Genomic DNA, 18,485 nt, shown 5'->3' with positions numbered 1-18,485 from the left:
ACTTCACCTCTACAGAGGACCTCAAATCTGCAATCAAATTAACATCCACCAGGACTCTGACACACATCCCCAAAGCAGCTCGCCCTCAAGCTGCTAGCAAATTCACTGACCTTCTGAAGAAAGTCAAAGATGCTCTTTCAAACAACAGATCCAGGCACAATCTGCTGCTTTTTGGCAATGCCTGTTTGGCTGTCCCACCATGGAGGGACAAGTCACTAGCAACACATGTTATTAGGGCAACAAATGCATTCCCAAGGGATGACAACCTCGTCCGTCTCCCCCCTAGGGCAACAAACACCCGCCGGGCACCCGACGCCTCAAAAAATCAGAGCCCAAATTAGCAAAAATATAGGAGGTAATACTATTGGAGCTCTGAGGCTTATAACCAGTGAGGATACCATCACTCCCAAGGACGTCAGCACGGTGCAAGCTCTGAAGGACAAACATCCACCCAGGGCTCCCATAACCAACATTGACCTCCCTGACATTGCAACAGGTGAAGAACATCTAACCTTACAGGATGCTGATGTGTATAGAACTGCAATGTCATTTCTACAGGGCTCAGCAGGTTTCACCAGTTTAAGGCCTAAACACTTAAAACAAATACTCTATCCAGCACTTGGTGATGTTTAAGAGAGGCTGCTGTCTGAACTCACCAAATTTTCCAACCTGTGCCTGGCTGGCAGTGTCCCAGAGGCCATCAGACCCCTTTTCTTTGGTGCCTCATTGTGTGCCCTCCAGAAAAAGGATGGCGGAATCAGGCCCATTGCAGTGGGTAACACCCTTCGGCGCCTAGTCGTCAAGGCTGCAGTATGAAGGGTGACGCAAGAGGCTGCAGCAATGCTGAAACCAACTCAGCTTGGTTTCGGCGTTCAACAGGGCTGTGAAGCAGCTGCCCACACAGCACGAGTATATATCAAAAACATGTCCGATGAAAAAGCCTTGGTCAAATTGGACTTTGCCAACGCTTTCAACTCAAGTCAGAAGGGATGCTGCTCTCCAAGCAGTTTATAGAAACTTCCCTTCCCTTTATCCCTTCATAGAATCGTGTTATAGTGTGACTTCCAAACTATTGTTTGGGGACCATGAAATTGACTCGTGTGAGGGCGTGCAACAGGGGGACCCTCTCGCCCCCTTTCTATTCTGTTTGGTCATCAAGAAAGTCACAGAAGCACTCCAGCGAGCTCAACATCTGGTTCCTGGATAATGGTACCCTAGCTGGCACAACAGAATCTCTCCTGGAGGACATCAGTAAAATTAAAGACATGGGAAAAAGCTTGGGCCTTTTAACCCTTTGACTGTTTTCGACGTATAAATACGTCTTACGAGCCAATGTTTCTGACGTATATATACTCAATAATTCTAGCGGCTTCAAATCAAGAGTGAGAAAGCTGGTAGGCCCACATGTGAGAGAATGGGTCTGTGTGGTCAGTGTGCACCATATAAAAAAAATCCTGCAGCACATATTGCGTAATGAGAAAAAAAAAACTGATCGTTTTTTTGGAATAAAACGCCGACTTTGAGGTGTATTTTCGTATAGTATTTATCGTTGTATTCGCGTTTTCATGGTCTTAGGTGATAAAATGGAAAACATATTACAGAAATAGAGATGATTTTCATTACTTTTACGATGAAAACGACCTTGAAACTGAGCTCAAAGTAGCGGAAATGTTCGATTTTTACCAATGTTCAAGAGTACATAAATCACACCACACGTCCAATACACGTCAACTGGGGAGTCTAATATTCTTTCACTAGTGCACTGATATTATTTATACCATTTTTACAATAATGCAGTCGTCTGCATAACAGTAATTTTTGTATTTTTTTGTATGAATAAAAAATCAAAATAGAAAGCAATAATAATATAAGAGGGGCCTAGAGATGTGAGTAATGAACAGAGCATATGTTATTTTAGTGCCACGAATGTCTACCTTGTTTATTCTGGACCCTATTTTGAAATTGGCATCTTTTTTATTTTGCGTGAAATTGGCGAAAATGCCAATTTCTGATCACCATATTGGGTAGTCCAAATTAGTAAATGGGAGGTTTCTTGTACTCAGCTGATAGATAAAATGGAGTTCTAAAGAAGTAGCTATGAGTTTGGTCAACTGGAACAACGGAATTGGCTGAAAATTGGGCTCAAAGTCGGCGAAATCGCCGATACGCATATGTCGCCGAGACCGCTAACTTCGCGGGAGCATAATTCCACGAGTTTTCGACCAAATTTCGAACTTTTGGTGTCATTACCATCGGGAAAAGATTCTCTATCATTTCATAAGAAAAAATAATTTTTTTTTTTTTTCAAAAATTGAGCGACATAGAATGACAGTTTCAGAGAGGGGCCTGAAACAGTCAAAGGGTTAAATCCCACCAAATGTGAAATAGTTTCTACCAATCGACAGATGATTCAGATTATTAGCGCCGTTTTACCAGGAGCACGAGCTGTTGATCCAGCCAATAGCACTCTCCTTGGTGCTCCTCTTGGGTCCAATGCCATCAATCTGATCCTAGAAAATAAAGTCTCAGACCTCCGGACGATGGAAAGCAGGATGAAAGACACACATGATGCCTTCTACCTACTCACCAGGTGCCTATCAATACCAAAACTTACCTACTTCCTGAGATACTCCCCAGCCTTCAGCAATCCAAAACTCAAGGAATATGACTCTCTCCTTAAGACCATGCTAGTGTGTGTATTGAACCTTTGACTTGAAGATGGACAGTGATTGCAAGCCTCACTTCCAGTCAGGCTTGGGGGGCTAGGAGTATGCAGATCCTCCCAGATTGCTCTACCAGCTTTCCTATCCTCTTCCATAGCATCAAACGAGTTGATAAGACAAATTCTTCCTGATAACCTCAGTGACTCAACAGGAATACAGGACCCTAGCTATGCCAGTGCCATCACTGAATGGGAGACTCTTGCTGCTCCAGCACCAAACCCTAGTGCAGCACTGGCTCACAGTCAAGCTGGGATGGCCCGATCGCTGAAAAGGTGCTTGCCAAGAAGCTCAGATAGGGAGACTGCCCGTTTCCAGGCTGTGAGCACAAATCACTCCAGGGACTTCCTCCAAACAGTTCCCATATTGGCAATGGGAACGCGACTCAACCCTAAGACCCTCCGTATTGCAGTGACTCTGCGCCTTGCTGCCCCAATTCACACAGAATATATGTGTATTTGCGGCGAAGCGCAAGCAGACCAATACAGTCTAAATGGCAAGCTCTTAGCATGGGATTATACCTGTGTGTCCACACTGGCTGACACCATTATCCATCACAGTGTTGGGCGACAGGGAGGAGCACAAGATTAGCAAGTACAGGGACATAAGCACAAGTATCAATTTGTCTCAGTGGGATTAGAGACCTTGGGATCATGGGGAAAAAATGCCACACGTTTCCTTAAAGAATTGGGTTCCAGACTCATCGACACCACCAGGGACCCAAGGGCAGCCTCTTTCATGTTCCAGCGACTCAGCGTGGCCATCCAGAGGGGAAATGCTTGCTGCACACTTGGCTCACATCTGGCTTCAGAGGAGCTGGAGGAAATTCATGACCTTCAATACATTGTGCCATTGTATTTATGTTTATGTTTTTCTGTAAATGTATTTATGTTTATGTTTTTCTGTAAATGTATTCTGTTTATTAATAAATGTTCACATAAAATATAAAATATAGGGGGTGGTAGGAGAAGAAAATATTCAAACAGCTCCGGGGAGGACCTTGAGTTTTCCCTGAGGTACGTTTGTCTTCCCTGAGGATGAGGGTCCCCAGTCCAGCTATACAGGTGGTACTTCCCTATATTATATTTGAAAAAAAGACACACACACACACACACACACACACACACACACACACACACACACACAACACACACACACACACACACACACAGTCACTGAACTGGTTCCTATAACTGCAAGAGGTTCTGAAAGCTTGTAGTTGTGTGGGGGTGGACTTGTAAATATGCTGAGTCACCAGTGTGTCTTGTGTCACAATGATGCATCATACCACCACTCACTAACCTCACTGCCTTCCACAACACATCCCTTCCTCCCCACAAACCTACCTTACTTCTTTCCTTCCTACCTTCCCTCCTTCCTACCTACCTACCCTCCTTCCTACCTACCTTCCCTTCTTCCTACCTCCCTCCCCTCCTTTCTCTCATCTCTTCCAACCTTCCCTCCTTCTTCCTTCCTTTCTTTCTTCCTTCAAGTAACTTTTATGGCCTGTGAGACCAATACAAGGTATATTGAATGTACATTCACTCGTTGTATGCTACACAATAGCCGCACAGTCATTATATTGTATACAAAACATGTTTACACAAACCAACAATTAGAAATGTTGTTTATTACTACTTTTCTATCACATATATACACACATAAAGTCACTGGACACTTTCCAGAACTGCTACAGCTTCTGTAAAGCTTGTAGTTATTGTGTGGGGGTGGACTTGTAAATATGCCGAGTCACTGGCAGAATTAGTGCCACAATGACGAATCACACCATCACTCGCCACCCTCACTGACTGTCAACATCCCCACCCCACCAACCCACATGGAAATAAGTCACTGTCTGAATTTTTTGGTTATCCTAGGTTGATGGTCTCCTTCCTTCCTCCCATCTCTTCCTTTCCTCCTTCCTTCCTCTCATCTCTTCCTTCCTTCCTCTCTTTCTTCCTACCTTTCTTTCTTCCTTCCTTCTGGTTTCCTGGCCATTGCTTTTGGTCACAAACTCCTCAAAACCATGAAATTCATCTTCACTGACACTTCCATCTGTGTTTGAACTGTCACTTGGGAAAAAGAGAGCCCCAATTAGCTGAGGAGTGAGGAGTTTCTTAGTGCTAGACATGGTGAAAAAAGTGTAATAAAATGGCTTTCCCACAAAATGAACCACTGGCTCCCCGATTTTTTTTGTACTGCGCACTGACCACGGAGGCCCATTCTCTCACATCTAGGCCTACAGCCTTTTCCTGCTTGATTTGACGATGCTAGAATTTATGCATACTAGTACATCAATAACCCTGGCGCGTAAGATGTACTAGTATGTCAAAAACCCTGAAAGGGTTAATGTTCATTTACATGTATTTGTCATTGTTCTGGGCATGTAAAACTATAGTTAAACTTTACAAAATGTATTTTTTATTATTATTATTATTATTATTTTGGGGTATCTGAAACAATTTAATTGTATTTACATTAATTCTTATGGGAAATATTGCTTTGAATTTAAGCCTTTTCGAATTTAGGCCTTATCGAATTTAGGCTGACCTTCTGGAACGGATTGTGGCCGATATACATGGTTCCACTGTATATTTACAAAAACATTCAGCAAGTTAATTTCACAGTAGTGAAATGGACATAACCATCCATGGGCAACTGCAACCCTTAAACCCACCCAACCTCATAGCAGGACATGATAACCCCAAAAGGTTTTCTTGGAATTTTATCATTTTTCACATTTTTGGTATTATCTTGCACTCATGGTTATTATGCTGGGCACATTTACTAAAAAATCTTAGTCTTGTGGCAGATAATATATAGTATTTTTACAGATGTTTGCAGGTGATAGTTATGGAATTACCTGTCCTATGTTGTTAAAGGAATTGTACAGGATCACATCAACTATCTCCACACATTACTATTAGAAGCAATGATAACTATAATGCAATATAAAGAAAACTAACTTGGGTATTTTTGAGTTTTGAGAAATTATAAAACCTTACAAAAATACTGTTGGATCTTTTGGGTATCAAATGAATGTAACTATTTTTCCCACGTTATTCAGTTCATTGTTGACATTTTTTTATTAAACGCCATTTTCAGGAACACTACTACTGTCTTAACTGATGGTCAACTGCATTGAAAAGAATAAAATACAATATATTTGAGATTCTTATTAGTAAACAAAAAGTAATTATCACTTCTAGTGTTTTAAAACTGCTTAGAAACTATGTTGATTTAAAATCCAATTTAATTTTGTAATTAAATAATTTAATGACAAGGACACAAGCAGGCAATCATACATTTATTACAGGTACATTTTGCTTGTTAGGAGCTTTATTAAGTCAATAAAACTCCTAGTGAGTAAAACCTAGCCAAGAGTCAGTTGTGTTTGTGTTCTTTTAGCTTTCTAAAATATCATCTGAACAGTGAACTATTTCAGAAGCTACACTGCAAAGACCTAGTTGGATAAGCAGTACTTTATTATCTTGGCATCTCAAGTGTGTCCATGTGTCTTTCTCCTGCTCTCACATGTATTTAATAACACCAGAAATTTGGTATCCAAACTGAATACCTAATTCAATTATTTACTATACTTTTCTCTCTCCACAGCAAAGGTTTTTAATGTAAATCATCCAAAATCTGCATGTTCATCAGTGCAATCAGATCGTAATTTTCATAAAATTTCACTCAAACACATTCCTTCATTTTCAATTATTTCATGAAAAATGCAGTAGATACAGAAATATGCTTAAAAAAAAAAACTATCAAACCACATTTAGGAATTTTGATACCTTATGAATATTATCAAGAATGCAAAATAGTTTTTAATTAAGCAATTCTCAATGCTGGAAAGGAAATAACCTTTTTGCTAATAAATTTCCTAAAAAATAAGAAACCATCAATACGAGAATTAAAATCGTAATTATTCCACAGTAAAAAAAAAAAAAGGGGGCAAATTAAATATAATGGAATGTTTTCAACATTTTTTGAATGAACTATTGCAATGTATACAAGCAGTGTTATGAATCAATAGTTGAGTAGTAGTCCAAATTTGACTCAAAAAAAAAACATCAACAGCTTCAGGACTATTAATACTTCATTTCTCTTTGAAGGTATCATTTTTTTTTTTTTAGTACCCTCTACAATACACTAATGAATAGTAATTACTGTGCATTAGCAAAAGCACCAGGGTGATGTTTACGAAAATGAGTTTTTAAGTTGCTGCTTTGAGTAGAGCGATATGGACAACGTGAGCATGCATATGGCTTCTCTCCAGTGTGGATCCTGAAGTGTTTTCGTAGATCACACATGTCCTGTGAAAGGTAGCCACAGGTTGGGCAGACTTTCATAGAGCTCTTTCCTCTCTCACCCAACACGCTACCCCCCTCAAACCCTTGCCCTGCCCTCGGTGTGAGGACTGTAGCCAACCGACCATCTCCACAATCCTAAAATGAAAAGAGAGGCATCTTACTCCACTTTCAATTTCCTATTATGTTACTTATAGAAGTAGTGTAATTATTCTTCATATCTCAACGATTTTAAAAGGAACACTATCCAGATGTCATTTGCAGACAATATTGCCCTGAAGAGTAAAAAAAAGCTCCAACTCTTTCAGTCAACCTTATCTCCAGTCCTATATATGACTGAGTAGTTTTTAAGCGTTGTACTGCTAATATATGATTAACAGGTTTATTCGCCATTACATTAAGTAGTGTGTGTAAAACCTGCCCAAGGGGCATTTCTAATTAATTTTGTCTCTGAAATCCCATCTTACCTGCCAATGCCCAATAATGTGGAAAAAAAAATAATAATATAAGGCCCCATTAACCCTATCAGTCTCTCGCATACATCTACACTTTGAGCTAGACTCCTTCAGGTTGTATTTGACTAAAAACAGTGACTGAGGTGCTTTCTAAGAGGGTTCTGGTTTTGTTGGCTGCTTCTTGGTATTATTTAATAGAATGGAAGACATACTACAAAAGTAAGAGATGCCTTTGGCTGGTCTGAGGACTCAAAGTAGCTAGAAACTGGGTGGAAATAGCAAAAATATTAGATGTTTGATGATTTTCCAAAAATGGGAAAGGACCCCTTACACATCCTGGTCCACTTTGCTGGTTTTCACTAGGTTTGCTTCAATTATTTGGACACCCTGAATTGTGACCAATCATTTCTGGTTATGGTTTATCTGGGAAATAGGGTAAAGCTTTTAACTTCTGGAATGATAAATTGCTAAGTATGAAAAGTGTAATACAGCCTCTCCTCACTTAATGACATAGTTCCGTTCCTGAGACAACGTTGGCAAACGAATTCATCGCTATGTGAGGAGCATACTACAGCCTCTCCTCACTTAACGATGGAGTTCTGGTCCTAATACCGCATCGATAAATGAATTCGTCACAAAAACAAGGAGCATACTATAATGGTAGTGGGTTTATGTCAAATATCTTTGATATTGCTTTAATGTCACCCTTGTTCTGGGGGTCAAAGCCGCTGCAGTGGTAGAGGCAGTGGTATAACACACGTTATAAAATAACATGCATGTCTATAGTAAAAAAATTAACGACATTTTTATGTACAGTGGACCTTTGGGTAACGATGACATCGGATAGTGATGTGTTTTAGTGTAAAAATATTGCCTCGGCCAATGATCAAAAACCCGGTTAAGGACAATCGTCCCGAACGTGTCTGCCTGTCCATCCTGCCTAAGCACGCCTCAGCTGCCCTGCCTTCAGCTAGTGTGCCATTGTTTACAAGCCAGTGCGGACAGTTCCACGCATACATTCGATACATTTTGTATTATTCCATTGTTTTTAGTGCTTGTAACTGCTAAATAAGCCACCATGGGCCCAAAGAAAGCTTCTAGTGACAACCCTGTGGCAAAAAAGGGTGAGAAATATTATCGAATTGAGGAAAGAGATAATCGCAAAGTATGAAAGTGGAGTGTGTGCTTCTAAGCTGGCCCGGTTGTATAACAAACCCCAATCAACCATCGCTACTATCCTGGCCATCAGAAAGGCAATCAAGGAAGCTGCTGATGCAAAACGTGCAAGTATGCTTACAAAACAGAGATCGCAAATACTCGAATATGTGGAGAGACTGTTATTGGTGTGGATCAATGACAAACAATTATCAGGAGATAGCGTTTCACAGTCGATCATGTGTGAAAAGGCAAGGCAGTTGCATGCACATCTCATTAAGAAAATGCCTGGAACTAGTGTTGATGTTAGTGATTTTAAGGCCAGCAAAGGTTGGTTTGAGAGATTTAAGAATCGTAGTGGCATACACAGTGTGATAAGGCATGGTGAGCCTGCCAGTTCTGACAAAAAAGTGGCTGGAAAATATGTGCAGGAATTCAAAGAGTTCATAGACAATGAAAAATTAAAACCCCAATAAGTGTTTGTGATGAAACAGGCCTGTTTTGGAAGCAAATGCCAAACAGGACCTACATTACACAGGAGGAAAAAGCACTGCCAGGACACAAGCCTACGAAAGACAGGCTAACTCTAATGTTTTGTAGAAATGCTAGTGGGGATTCCAAAGTGAAGCCTTTACTCGTGTATCACTCTGAAACTCCCAGAGTGTTCAAGAAAAACAGTGTCATCAAGACTAATTTGTGTGTGATGTGGAAGGCAAACAGTAAGGCATGGGTCACTAGGGACATTTTCCATGATTGGTTCTATCATGTGTTTGGCCCCACTATGAAAAAATACCTCCTCGAAAATAAATTGGACCTCAAGTGCCACCTGGTATTAGACAATGCTCCTGCTCATCCTCCAGACTTGCAAGAGCGAATTGTTTCATAAAAGTGAAATTTTTGCCTCTTAACGCCACTCCTCTCCTCCAGACCATGGACCGGCAGGTCATTTCAAATTTCAAAAAACTGTACACCAAAGCAATGTTTCACAAGTGCTTTGAAGTAGCCTCAGACACTGAATTGGCCCTAAGAGAGTTTTGGAAAGTTCACTTTATTATCCTCAGTTGCACAAACCTTACAGGTAAGGCTTGGGAGGGAGTGACTTGCAGGACTTTGAACTCTGATTGGAGGAAACTGTAGCCATGTGTGCAAGAGAAGGATTTTGAAGGGTTTGGGGCTAACCCTGAGGAGCCTATACCAGTTGTGGAATCTAATGTGTCATTGGGGAAGTCCATGGGGTTGGAGGTTAGTGGGGAGGATGTGGAAGAGTTGGTGAAGCACGACGACGAAGAACTAACCACTGATGAGCTGCAAGAGCATCTGCAACAGCAAGATACCACAACTGAGAAAACAGCTTCAGAGGAGGGAAGAGAGAGAGATGGAGGAAATTGCCTTTTTCAACGATAAAGGACGTTTGTACAACGTGGACAAGGGTACAAGCCTTTATGGATGAACATCACCCTGACACAGATATTGCAAGCCGTGCTGGTTACTTTTACAATGACAATCTTGTGGCCCATTTTAGGAAAACCTTAAAGGAATGCCAGAAACAGCTCTATGGACAGATTTTTGGTGTGACAAATGTCCAGTGACTGTCAAATTGTTCCCAGTGGTATTAAAAAAAGAAGGGAAGTAACCCCGGAAAAGGACGTTCTACCTAAAGTCCTTATGGAAGGGGATTCCCCTTCCAAACAATAATACACCTCCATCATCTCCCCTCCTCCCATCTGATCACTCATCAATAAATCTTCAATAAAGGTAAGTGTCATTTATTCCTCATGAAGTATGCATTTATTCTTTGTGTAACATTGTTTTCTGTGCAGTTAATTGTATATTTCATGTGAAAAATTTTTTTTTAAACCCTTTGACTGTTTCGGTCGTATATACAGTGGTCTCTCAATAATCGTTCGGCATGAAAGTTGTCCATTTTGGAAACAGTCCCGTTATTTCGTCTAAACATTGGCTCACAAATGGTCCGTTAACTCGCTAATCGTCTTTCGTCCTGGACGCGTACTCACGGCTCTGAGCTGCATCGGCCTCTCTTCCCAGTCAGTGTGCCATTGTTTACCAGTGAGCAACGGTCCCCTCACGTGTTCATATGAAATATTTCATAATCCATTCATTTTAGTGCTTGCAAGTGCTAAATAAGCTACCATGGCTCCAAAGAAAGCTCCTAGTGCCAAGCCTTCGGTAAAGGTGAGAAATGCGATTAAACATCATTGAACAATATGAAAGTGGCGTACATGTGGGCGAACTGGCCAGGAGGTATAACAAATCCCGTACAACTATATCTTCCATCATAGCCAAGAAAAAGGAAATCAAGGAAGCTGTTGTTGCAAAGGGGGTAAATATGCTGACAAAAATGAGATCACCAGTACTCAAAGATATTGAGAAGTTATTATTGGTGTGGATAAACGAGAAACAATTAGCAGGAGATAGTCTTATGACGTCGATTATTTGTGAAAACGCAAGGCAGTTGCATGACGATTTGGTAAAGAAATTGCCTGCAACTAGTGATGTGAGTGAATTTAAGGCCATCAAAGGCTGGTTTGAGAGATTTAGGAAGCGTACTGGCATACACAGTGTGATAAGGCATGGTGAGGCTGCCAGTTCGGACCAAAAAGCGGCTGAAAAATATGTGCAAGATTTCAAGGAGTACATAAGAGGCTAAAGGACTGAAATCTGAACAAGTGTTCAATTGTGACGAAACAGGAAGAAAAGGCACTGCCAGGACACAAGCCTATGAAAGACAGGCCGACGCTCATGTTCTATGCTAATGCTAGTGGGGATTTCAAAGTGAAACCGTTACTAGTGTACCATTCTGAAAATCCCAGTGTGTTCAAGAAAAACAATGTTATGAAGAGTAAATTGTGTGTGTTTTGGAGATCTAATAATAAGGCATGGGTCACGAGGGAAATTTTAGTCAAGTGGTTCAATGAAGTGTTTGGCCCTAGTGTGAAGAATTATCTCCTGGAAAAGAAATTGGATCTCAAGTGCCTCCTAGTAATGGACAATGCACCTGCTCATCCTCCAAACTTGGATGACCTAATTCTGAAGGAGTTTGGGTTCATCACAGTAAAGTTGTTGCCCCCGAATACCACTCCTCTCCTCCAGCCCATGGACCAGCAGGTCATTTCAAACTTTAAAAAAAACTACACCAAAGCAATGTTTGAAAGGTGCTTTAATGTGACCTCAGACACTCACTTGACCCTAAGAGATTTTTGGAAAGAACACTTCAGTATTCTCCATTGCATAAGCCTTATAGGTAAGGCTTGGGAGGGAGTGACTACCAGAACTTTGAACTCTGCTTGGAGAAACTTGTGGCCAGATTGTGTCGACAATAGGGATTTTGAAGGGTTTGAGGAGGCCCCTGATGAGCCTATGTCGGTTGTGAACTCTATTGTGGCACTGGGGAGTTACATGGGATTGGATGTGAGTTTGAAGGATGTGGAAGAGTTGGTGGAAGACCACAACGAAGAGCTAACCACTGAGGAGCTGCAAGAGCTTCAGCAGGAAGAGCAACAGATCGCAGCTCAGAATCTTGCTGCAGAGGAGGAGGAAGATGGAAAACGGTGCCTTCTTCAGAAATTAAGGAGATTTTTGAAATGTGGGGTAGGATGGAAAGATTTATGGAGAAACATCACCCTGAGAAGGATGTTGCAAGCCATATCGGCAACTTGTACAGTGACAGTCTTGGCCCATTTTAGGGAAGTTTTAAAGAGGCGCCAGAAACAGAGCTCTCTGGACAGTTTTTTTGTGAGATAGGACTCCAGTGACTCTCAAGTTGGTCCTAGTGGCATTAAGAAACAGAGAAGAGAAGTAACCCCAGAAAAGCACTTGGTACCTGGGGTGTTGATGGAAGGGGATTCCCCTTCCAAAGAGTAACTAATGCAATCTGTCTCCTCCTCCAGTCTTCCATACACTAAGAAGAATCGCCAATAAAGGTAAGTGTTATGCTGTTAATGTTTTATTCATCATGTCCCATTGTATTGTTTATGTACTACATCTATATTTCATGTAAATTTTTTTTTTGTTTTAATACTTCTGGGTGTCAGGAACGGATTAATTGTATTTACATTATTTCTTATGCCCCTTACCAAGATAAGGTCCCATCATACTTCTCACTACATCACCTGAGATACCCAATAACATCCTGGTATCTTTCAATGTTTTACTTCCTGTGAACACAATAATATCCAATACCAGGCCACTGTCACAGTCAGAGTACAAACAGTTTTATACCAAAGCGTTTCCTCTTGCTCGGTATATACTATTTGAACGACAGTCTACCTTTGAACAAAATCAAAGACTCGTCAAGTACAAGATTCTTGAAAGGATAAAAGTACATGTTGAACTTTTGTTTCAGATAAATAAAAGCGTTTCTAATCTTGTATAACCTGTCACTTCTGTCAGGCCTGGTTTTGTCAGAGAAGTGCAACATATGTTATAGTAAGATAAACCTGTTCACTGGGATGATTTCACTGAAGGCCGGGTTACAAATTAGCCCATCTGTGGACCAGTATGATTTTATATTATGCTTATAGACATGAGGCATAAGCATTATTGTTGTAAAAAGCAAATACATTTCAGCCATAGTTGTCTCTTTCCACTGGTGTAGTCTTGACTGTGGTGATATGATCGTATTTGCCATGGTGTACTCAAAATACTTGTTACTTTCCCTGACAATAGTTTCCATCAAGGGCTGGTCAAAGAACAGTTCAAAGAATTCCAGTTCATTTGCAGTGTTTCCAAGGGAACAAGCTGGTAGGATTCCACTTTGAGAGTCATCAAAATGGTGAGGATTGGGAACAAAATTGGGATTTTGCTGCCAATACTAGATGCGGTTTGCTGGTGGGTACTGGACATCATAAGCCAGTTGTGGTTGTAGTTGTAGTTGTGGTGGGGGACGATCCGGTTTGTCCTTGAGCTGAGGAGTCAGTGGCGTGGGTCCCACCCTGGGCTGGTGAGTCATGCATGGCCATGGCACTACCACTACCACTATCACCAACAATACCACCACCTACTGATGCCTGTGGTCTATTCATGCGAAGTGTAGCCATATCATCCTCACTTTCACTGTCTATTCCTGGTGTAGGTCCACGGGATGTACTGCAGGATGTACTCTGTCCCCTGGGCACTGCATAGGGAACACTACCCGAGCACATGAGGCGGCGTATATACCGAAACTTCACTGGTGAATATGATTGCTCACTATCACTACTCGAATGATCATCAAGAGCAATAAAATCACAGTCCACATAACTATCATCATCATTACTTAAGTCATTATCATTATATAAGCCTGGCCACGCGAAAATATAAGTTTTCTCTTGCGACAGAACGTGACTGAGACGTGCCCACACCAGAGGTAGAAGGCTGAGAATCAATAGGATTTTCTGCACTATCTTCGATATCCTGGTCATTGCTTTCGGTCACTAATCGGTCAAAGCCATAGAATTCTTCATTTCCACTTCCATCAGAGTCAGAACTATCAGTTACAAAGAGGAGAGTCCCAATTCGCCTCGAAGTGAGAGCTGCCTTGCAGCGAGGCATGGTGAACAAAGGTTACTGAGGCGGCGTTCCCACAATGCCATGTGGGCGCCTAGAATTTTTGTTTATGGCACGCACACACCACACAGACCTGTTCTCTCAGATGTAGGCCTACCAGCCTTCTTGCGCTAAATTTGCCGCTAGAATTTTGGCGTAGATCTACGGTTTGGACCCTCAATGTATAACCATAGATCTACAGCACAGACCCTGAAAGGGTTAAAAACACATAAAAAAGGAACGGGTGTTGCAGCGAGGCTATACCTGCACTGTGGAATATCGGCAACCACTGAATATTTCTGCTGCTTTGAGCTCAATTTTAAGCTACTTCTAGTCCAGAAACCAATCAAAATCATCTTTATTTTAGTAGAATATTTTCCATTCCACTAAATGACACCAAGAAATAGTAAATAAGATCACGTGGTTTTATGGTTGTATTCTCATTTTCTTCATTTCATTTATAGAATGGAAGATACACTGCAGAAATAGATATGATTTTGATTGATTTCAGGACTGAAAATAGCTTGAAATTGAGCTCAAAGTAGCAGCATTGTTCAATATTTGCTGACGTACATGAGTAAACAAATCACGTCACGCATCTAATACACATCAACTGGTGGGTCTAATGTGAGTTCACGAATGCACTGATATTATTTTACTGCCAGGAAAGCCTGCATTGTTTATTCTGGAACCAATTTTGAAATTTGTGTCAAACTAGCCAATTTCTGATCACTTTCTTGTGTACTTGAAATAGTTGATTGGGCAATTTCTTGTGCTCAGTCAATAAAATGGAAGACATAACAGCAAAATACCTAAGAATTTGGTTGACTGGAACAATGTTACAGGCTTAAAACAGGGCTCAAAGTGGGCTAAATTGCCGATATGTAAATATCTCTGACACAGCAAAATTCGTGAAAGCATAATTTCGTTAGTTTTCGATCAAATTTCACACTTTTCGCTTTATTACCTTCTGAAAAAGATCCTCTAACATTTCATAAGAAAAATAGCACTTGTTTTTTGGAAAACTCTTCGATACTGTGGACGTTTCATACTGGAGGTCTGGACAGTGATATATATCTGTAATATACAGTACACTACAGTGAATGCAACTGGTTGTAAGGTGTATGTATACACAGATCATGGCAGTCTTCAATTTATCTCAAGCATGTACCTTGACTCTAATGTTCCAAATTTATATCTGGAAAATACTGTGTTAAAAAACAAAATACTACCAGTTCTACAAGAAGTTAATATCTGTTCATTTAATTAAACTGATAGAACACATCACTGTGAACAATTCTGATCACTATTTTATGAAAAAAATCTTGATCTTGTCCTCCCCTCCCCATTATCATAAAGTAAAAATGCATATTTTTGGATCACAGTCAAGTGCACATAAACAAAATAGTAACAAGAGTAACAACTGGGACAAAAATGTGGAAAGTAAAGTTTACAATAGCAAAATAATGTTGTACGAGATGTAATGTCTCTATTTACTGCCATTATTCTGATCAAAACCTTAAGAAAAGAATACATTAATGGGCAACATGAGCCTGCTTTCCTTCAGTTTATCTGTTTAGCCATAGCCAACCTGTCTGTTATCACACCCCCTACTTTTTCCAAACAAATATTACCCTTTCCCAACACATTCTCATGAGTAAGCTACCGGTGCATTACATTCACCTCGGATCAGGATATCTAGGAATTTGTCAAACTTTTTAACAAAAACTGCAAATTTCAGTCATTTACCTCCTTAACCCTTAAACTGCCCAAACGTAGATCTATATTTTCACTGCCAGCACTCCGAATATTTTGAATTTTTTTGAATTAACCCTTTGACTGTTTTGGTCATATACATACGTCTTATGAGCCAATGTTTTCGATGTACTAATACACGTATATTCAAGCGGTTTCAAATCGAGCGGGAGAAAGCTGGTAGGCCTAGATGTGAGAGAATGGGTCTGTGTGGTGGATGAGCACCCTGTCAAAAAAATTGGGGACTCAGTGGTGCATTGTGAGAATGCCATCTTGGTAGCCCTTGCTCACCATGCCTCGTGGTAAGAAGTACCTCACTCCTCACCGAATTGAAGGTCTTCTGTTCCCAAGTGATAGTTCTAACAGCAATGGAAGTCCCAGTGAAAGTGAATTCCATGGTTTTCAAGAGGGTGTGACCGAAAGCAGTGCCCAGGATAACGTAATTAGTGATGAAAACCCAGTTGACTCTCAACCTTCCACTTCTAGTGCTGGGCCGTCTCATTCACGTTCACCTGTACCAGGAAGAAAAAGGAAACTATTTCCCTGTCTACAGGACTAGGATCTGAGCAGTGAGAGTGATAATGATAGTGATTTCAAAGTTACTAAAAGCAGCTTGAGTTGCGACAGTGAGGGGAAATTTTCGCCGGTGAAACAGCATTATGTACGATGCAGCATGCGTTCTGGTAGTGTGCCATATGCTCTTTCAAAGCAAAGGAGTATATCTCGGAGTACATCCCGTGCCCCTACACCATGACCTGAGAGTGAAGATGACGATATTGGTACAATGGAAATGTGTAATGTGCGTGGGGCAGAAGGTGATGGTGGTGGTGATGTTGGCGGTGGCATGAGTCATGTGGCACCAGCAACGGGCCATGCTACTACCCACGCTCCTAACTCAGCCCAGCCAAAACCACCCTCAACCACCCCTACACACTCCCACAACATCCACAACCACAACCACCTTTCAACATCCAGAACCCATCAGCAGACTGCATCTGGGATTGGCAGCAAGTTGCCAATTTTGTTCCCAATCCCAATGACTGATGAAACACGAAGTGGAATACGGCCATCGTGTACACTTGGGAACAATGCCATTGAACTGGAATGCTTTCAGTTTATCTTCGATGAATCCTTGATGGAAATTATTGTCAGGAAAAGCAACACATACTATGAGTGCACCATGGCAAATACAATTCCTTCACCAAGGTCACGGCTACACCAGTGGAAGGACACAACTGTGGCAGAGATGTATCTGTTCTTTGCCACAATGATGCTTAAGCCACATGTGTATAAGCACACAGTCACCACATACTGGTCAACGGAATGCCTGATTTCAACCCCAGGTTTTAATGATTTTATACCAGTGAATCATTTTTTGTTACAGTTATGTATGCTACACTTCTCAGACAAAACCAGGCCTGACAGAAGCGACAAGTTATATAAGATCAGGAATGGGTTCATGTACCTGAAACAAAAGTGCTGTATGTATTTTTATCCCAAAGCTTGCTATTGATGAGTCTTCGATTTTGTTCAAAGGCAGACTGTCATTCAAGCAGTATATACCCAGCAAAAGGAAATGCTTTGGAATCAAGTTATTTGTACTGTGTGTTTGCTCAAGTGGTCTGGTTCTGGATATAAATGTACATGTATACGTACTGGCAGTAATACATTGAGAGATACCAGGAAGTTAATGGGTATCCCTGGTGATGGTAAGGGGCATACATTATATACTACTGATAACTGATACACAAGCCCCATATTTAGTGATTTCTTGCGAATGAACATGACATACGTGTGGGACAGTGCGTGGTAATCATAAGCATATGCCTAGGTTCGACGCTGGTACTCGCAGAGGTGAGGTGCAGGCCTTCGCTGCCATGGGATTTCGGTGGCGTGACAAACGTAATGTCACAATCGTGACATCAGTTCACCTAAACAAAATGGCAGACAGTGGCAGGCAGAATAGAGAGACCAATGAACCCATTTTAAAACCTGCAGCTGCGATGGACTACAACCTCAATATGCACTTAGTGGACAAATGTGACATGCAGATTGGGTTTGCTGATTGTGTATGCAAGAGTTATAAGTGGCACATAAAATTTCTTTTCCATCTTCTTGATATTTCCATGCTGAATACTTATAACATATACAAGTTGAAGACCAACAACAAACCAAAATACGGTGAATTTTGTTTGTCAGTCATCAGACAAACAATATTCAAGTACCAAGGACCAACACCTGCAATAGACCAGCGCCCATGAAATTACCAACACATGCCATCTCGTCTGAGGCCTGGTGATCACTACCCCATACAACTGCCTCGTACTGCTTTCAAGAAAATTGCTCAGAAGAGGCGTTTTGTCTGTGCACATACCACAAAACGCCCACAAAAATGCAGAGACACTCATTTTATGTGTGAGGAGTATGAAGCACCACTCAGCATATACCCATGTTTCAAAGAGTTCCACAAGCTGCAGCAGTTTTAGGAAAGTGTTCAGTGATGGTACATACGTATATATGTATGTATATTACAGAATAGTAAT

At 41.0% G+C, this 18,485-nt stretch overlaps 1 protein-coding gene across 10 annotated transcripts in view; it reads right to left on the bottom strand.

The window, feature by feature from the left end:
• Window positions 1–18,485, bottom strand: part of LOC128684990 (tigger transposable element-derived protein 1-like) — a 156,018-nt gene that overhangs the window by 97,435 nt on the left and 40,098 nt on the right. For 4 of the 10 annotated variants that reach the window (XM_070103931.1, XM_070103936.1, XM_070103900.1 and 1 more), the window contains exon 2: window positions 6,894–7,171. The exons of the other annotated variants lie outside the window; for them this stretch is intronic. The gene's annotated coding sequence lies outside the window, so the exon portion shown is untranslated. The remainder of the gene's footprint in view (window positions 1–6,893; window positions 7,172–18,485) is intronic. 10 annotated transcript variants of the gene reach the window in all.

Source organism: Cherax quadricarinatus, chromosome 5 (genome assembly GCF_038502225.1).
Source record: "Cherax quadricarinatus isolate ZL_2023a chromosome 5, ASM3850222v1, whole genome shotgun sequence".
Lineage (NCBI taxonomy): Eukaryota > Metazoa > Arthropoda > Malacostraca > Decapoda > Parastacidae > Cherax > Cherax quadricarinatus.
The sequence above is the reverse complement of the archived record's forward strand: the minus strand, read 5'-3'. Positions and strand labels throughout refer to the sequence as shown.